Genomic DNA, 6000 nt, shown 5'->3' with positions numbered 1-6000 from the left:
ATCTGCAAGAAACCAACTCTCTCTTAGAGAAACCAACTCTTCTGATTTATTCAGGTATTTTTTTTTGGCTGAAAGACTGAATAATGTACTACATATAATTCAAAATCAAACCCAGTGAATGAGCCCACCATACTGCACACTTGAATAAACTGAGCAAGACATGCACAGCAGTACAGAGGAACACAGCCTGGGGCAGCATCAGTGTCCTACTAACTTTTACTACCATGGCATCTCTGGTACGTGGAGTATAACACAGATAACATGCAAAACTTCTCATGCATATTAAGGAAATAAGGATGGAAATTATTGATTTTGTGAAAACACCATTTCCCAGACACTCTATAAGAATTACTGCAAGTGTAGCTTTTCTTGTTGCTGGGATCATTTCTGTTATAGTATTTGACATAAAGAATAATTTATGAGAGTTCTAATATGCATACATGAGTGCAGTTGTATAATAGCATTTGCTGAGCATTTTCCTTTGTTGTGCTAATGGAGTTTTTGGCTTTCTTTTATTTTCATTGTCAAGTCACTCAGCTAAGACAGTCACAGCAGTCATTTACAGGGACTAAGTTTACACAGCATTATGTGTCATGATGCAAGGGATCCTATCTAGTGACAGCTGCAAGGGGAATTTCTGCAAGCAGAATGCAATCAGTGAAGAGAAACATACCCAGCAATTTGAGCAATGATGGTTATGGTTTCCCTGTGATTTACAGTGACCTATTTTATTTCTGATTATAGCTGCTTAGAGCAGCAGTTTCAATGATACAACAGCAGAGATGCTGTCACTGGGTGCTTCTCAGCCTCAGGGTGCTCCTAGAGCACTCCTCACACCAGCACAGAACAGGTCTGCAGATCTCTGTGTGGGTTTTGGGCACATCTCTTGCTTTGTCCTTTGTGGCAAAAAAAAAGCCAGTTTCAACACTAATGCTTCCAGGATAAGCTATGCAAAGATTTGGTGACCATCACAACAGCAGTCTATCTGTGCCTGTGTGAGAGGTGATGACCAGGACATGCTGTCCTGGCTGACTGCTGATGCTCAGTACCTCCTGGCTTCTCTCTCCAAAGTTACTTTGTGTAGACCTCTAAACTCTGCAGTCAGTGGCTGAGTTCTGTTCTGCCAGCAGGAAAATTACTGCAGTACTTAGACTGCTGCACAGTCCAGCGGTGCCAAGGGCCCCACAGTCCTTCTGCCAGGCTGATGGATAATGACAATGCAAGTGAGAGGGAGCCTTGGCACTACTCAGCTTGAGGTAACTCAGAACCTGCTGCCTGCTCCAGGAGGCTGGTCTTCTCCTGATGTTAGTAAAGAGAGGGGCAAATCTTTCCAAAATGCAATCTGGAAGAGGAGCCAAGCTGAAATACATAGAAGTTCTTATGTCCCTACCAGCTGTTCACTTTGGAGAGAAGTCTACAGTATTTTACCTTCACCAGCACCTTTGTGTCTGAGGTAACACTGAGTCATTCTGAGGGAATGATGATGGCCTTTTTTGGGGATGAAATGAGGCCGTTTCTCTAGCAAGCATTGTTATAATAACATTGTGCAATTGCATATTCCCTCCAAAACCAGCCTAATCTGCATCCAAATATCCAAGTCTCCAGATGTAATGCTTCCACTCATATTCTCCAGTACTCATAACTATATATATACATGTGGGATGAATATTCAACACTGTAATCTTGGCATTCCCCAGACTAGTTTAGGGATGACAAATATAACTTTTGATCACACTCTGTTCATGTGGAAAAGTTAGAGCAGCTGCTGCTATTTCAGTTCTCACAGGCATGGGGTTAAATTACCTACAAATAGACACAGCAAGTATAACCCAGAAGGCAGAGAGCCCTGGGAGCTGTGCTGTGCCACCTGCCTCCCTGCAGACACCAGGGCTTGCAAGGGGATACCTGGGAGACGAGCTACAAAGCTGCCCTCTCTAGTGCTCACATTAGGGAAAACACCTCCCTCTCCCCCCTTTAGAGCTGGAACAAAGGTTTCTGGAGCTCCTTCATGCTTTTTGTTTGTTGTTTTGTTTTATGCATCTTTAAGGGCTAAAGAAGTAGAGATGAAAATCTTATCCAAGAACACTATTTGACCATATAAAGAACTCAAGGTCAAAATGGGGTGAAATAGATAAACCTTGCTGTAAAAATTTTGAAATATTATTCATATGGGTTAAAGAATGGGAGAGCAAAACACGTTCATCTTGGCATTTAGAATTTTATTATGTTCCCCACATTTCCTTGACAAATCTCCTGGTCCTACCTCATAAACTGTAAATATTCATCTGCATAACAATAGTAGCTAAACTCCAGCAGCTGGGCAAAGTAAAAATTCTTCCACAGAGTCAGTAAGCTCATTTTTAATGGTATGTGGAATATTTTATTTCTGAAAAAGTAATTTATTTTGTTAGCAAAAATATGAAGATAAGGTCATAGAAAGCACAAAGCTACCTTTTCACTTCTGCCCTTTTTCATTTTCCTACTGGCTTCTCTCCTGGCAGTCAGCAAAAATATCACAGTATTTATACAGCCAACAGCACTATAGGCAATGCAAAATGAATTGCAGTAGACGAAAAGAGAAAATCCTGAAAAAGGAAGTATATAGGACCCTTGGGGAAAAAAATTAAAGCAGAAAACAATTTTAGAAAAGAGCACATTATAAAGAAAATAATACTATTCTGTAAGACAAAAAAAGGACAAGACTTTTTGGAGAATTGAAAGGAAAATTATTTGCTTGACAATAATTTGTGTCTTGAAGAAATTATTAATCATTAATAGACAGTTGGAAAATAAAGAGAGAAGAATTTTAGGAGGTCATCAACTTAGTTCCTTTATTCCCTGGTAGTTTGAAGTGTCTGAGCTCTTTCAGCACAAGAACCACCTTTGAGATGAACTTCTAAGATTTTCTCTGCCAGAGATGATCATGCAACGCATCTGAACAGAATTAAAGAGATATCCAAAACTAAGCTGAAGATTTCTTCCCTGGTGAGATTTAATTTAGAATTGCATGTGTCCTACCAGGCAGGTCAGAAAAAATGTAACAATTAAGCAAAACATTACTCAGTTTTACACCCCAGCTGTAATATTATTGCTCTAATGACTGTCAATTTGTATCATCCTACATGGATTGCGAAAGAGTGACCTTCAGCTTGTCATTTTTGTAGATCACTGGAAGAGCTTGATTGCAAAGGTAAGAAGATGTGTTTCTCACTACACAGCTCCCATTTTCCCATATTTCTTTGAGATGACAGCAGGTAACTCAACCTGGAAAAATGAATAGGAATACAATTCATACAAATGTCAACCAGGTATTGCTTCAGCACATTTCTGCAGCATCAGTGTTAAGAGCCATTCATTGTAAATGTTCTGCAACTCACTGGACTGTGAAACTACTTGGAAAGCAAACCTTGAAATTTTGCTTATGAAACATTTACACTGATAAATTTAATTTAGTATGTCTTTCAGGTAACAAGAAATGTACATTAAAGTTTTGAAACAATGGCAAGTGCAGCAGACATGACAAGATCAACAACATAAATCATATTGACAGTTTCCTATCTGCCCTAATTCTCTGCTCATTTTAGGTCTATTTTTCCGTTTTGTGGAGATTGATATTTAGAAAATAACTTTAAGCTTTAATTCCACAAAATATATAGACAGCACAAACTGTTCTCAGGGATGCAGTTATTCTATCAGGGAAGATATCAGTGGTTGGTTTAAAGTGTTTAAACACTGCCCATTTATTCTTGCAGCAGAGAACAGAATGCAGCAACATAAATACTTGCATAAACATAAATCAGTGGAGACATGAATTATTTTAAAAAGCAATCTTTAGAGGCAGGTAGTATTTTGCTTTACTTGTTGTTTCCCACCCTTTAATCAAAGAATGCATTCCAGAAATCTATATTAGATTCTGATCCTGCAAATATTTGCAATATGTTTAAGGTCAAGCACCTTGTTGCACTGCTTAGTCAATTTAGTTCTGTGTAGAATGAAATTGCACAATGGGAATCCTTCCCAGTGCTCATCTTGCTGTTCTCTCAGGCTTTGATACAGAGATGAGACAAAACCAAGTGCAATACAGCTCCAAGTCAGCATGTTCCCCCTGGAGGTCAAGAAAGAAAAGAATTTTTGTTCTTATGAGTAAAAGCAAAATTAAAAGTACTCTTAAATCATACTACTGTTTTAGACACCTCCCCTAACCAAAGACTAACTACAGAAGATGAGAAGAGAACCTTTTGGGTTTCCTGTTTATCTTGGTGTCCTAAATTGATCACTATCCCCAAAACCATGGAGAAAATTTATAAGAACCTAAAATGTTCTCTTATAGACTGGAAGCACTTTTAAAAGTTGCACAGTCCATAGTTTAAAGAAACTGGACCAGACTGATCAGAGAAAAAAGACATCTATACTAACACCCTGATTGCAGAGGCACCAGAAGGCAATGAGCTGGAACAATGTTTTTGACTCTGTGACATCCAAGTACTCATCTGAAAAATGCATGACATGACCTTTAATTAAGAGAAGGCAAATGGGTTTAAATTTACTACATAATGATCCATAAGTTCTCAGTCTGAAAATCAAAAAATTGAAACTCACTACTCTGGAAGTGTCCAGGCAGAAATACATCAACCACATATTCCAAGTTTGACAGAAACTGTCTGTCCAAATCACTACATGAAAAAAGTTAGAGTTTTGACTTGGACCTCACTCCAAAAATCAATCCAGTGTCCAGATATGAAAACTTCTTTCTCCTAATTTGCCTGACTTACATAGATACAAATATATTTGTCACTGCCTAATTCCCTGCCTGCTTAAATCTACCATGGTTTCCTCTTGGACCTCCTTGGTTTAGACTTTCAAAGGATTATTCTAAGAGGTAATAAAAGAAGATGTCATAAAGAAGATGTCATAAAGAAAATGTCATACTCCCTATCCTTATTTGTTCCCTAGAGGGTGACCCTTACATTATGGCATTGAGAAAACTGTGTAACACCAGAATGCCTTGATCCATAGGCAGAGCTAAAAACTCACTTGAACAATCTTTGCTCTGCATTACTGCTAATGTATAGAATGCATCATGAGCATTCATGCTATTACCTGTGCAGAATATTAAGAAACATTTTACTGGGTTTGGTTTCCCTGGGATGGAAAACCAGCTGGTCTTGGGGCTATGTTTTGGATTTGTGGTAACAGCAGTGTTGGCAGCACACCAGTGCTTTGCCTGTGGCTGAGTGGTGCTTACACAGTGCTGAGGTTTTTCTGCTTCTCATGCTGCCCTGACAGCAAGCAGGCTGGTGGTGGGCACAAGTCTGAGAGAGGACACAGACAGTTCCACTGAGCCTGACTGGCCAAAGGGATATCCCATTCCATATGGGATGTTGTGTGTTTGTCTTCCCAAGTCACCGTTGCGCACGATGGAGCCCTGTGCTCCTGGGGATGGATGAACATCTGAGGGCCCATGGAAGTGGGAAATGAATTCCTTACTTTGCTTTGCTTTTGGGCATAACTTAGCTTTACCTCTTAGTCTGCCCTTATCTGAACTCACACCTTTAAACTCATCTTGAATACTGTGTGTAGTTTTGGTCAACACAATATAAGAAAGACATTAAGTTACTAGAGTGTCCAAAGGAGGAAATAAAGATGGCCTTGAGGGGAGGCTGAATGAAGAGCAGCTGAGGGTCATTTGGTCTGTTCAGCCTGGAGAAGACAAGACTCGGGGGAGACCTCACTGCATTCTGCAACTTCTATGTGAGGGGAAAACAGTACTTTGTTTTGCTGCTTCCTGCAAGAAAATCTTCGACATTTATCCTAACAGGGCTGTAACAGCCTTGCTGAAATCATGCTGACTGGAGAATGCAAGCAGTGAAGCTCTACTGGCTGGAGACTCACAAGAGCTGAACAGAAAAAAGACAATTTTAGAGCTGTATCCTGAAGTGAAATACCAAAGTTACATACTTAAAAACTAAACTTGAGAAAAAAGTTAAATTACTGACATGG

Source organism: Agelaius phoeniceus, chromosome 1 (genome assembly GCF_051311805.1).
Source record: "Agelaius phoeniceus isolate bAgePho1 chromosome 1, bAgePho1.hap1, whole genome shotgun sequence".
Lineage (NCBI taxonomy): Eukaryota > Metazoa > Chordata > Aves > Passeriformes > Icteridae > Agelaius > Agelaius phoeniceus.
Note: the sequence above shows the minus strand (reverse complement) of the source record.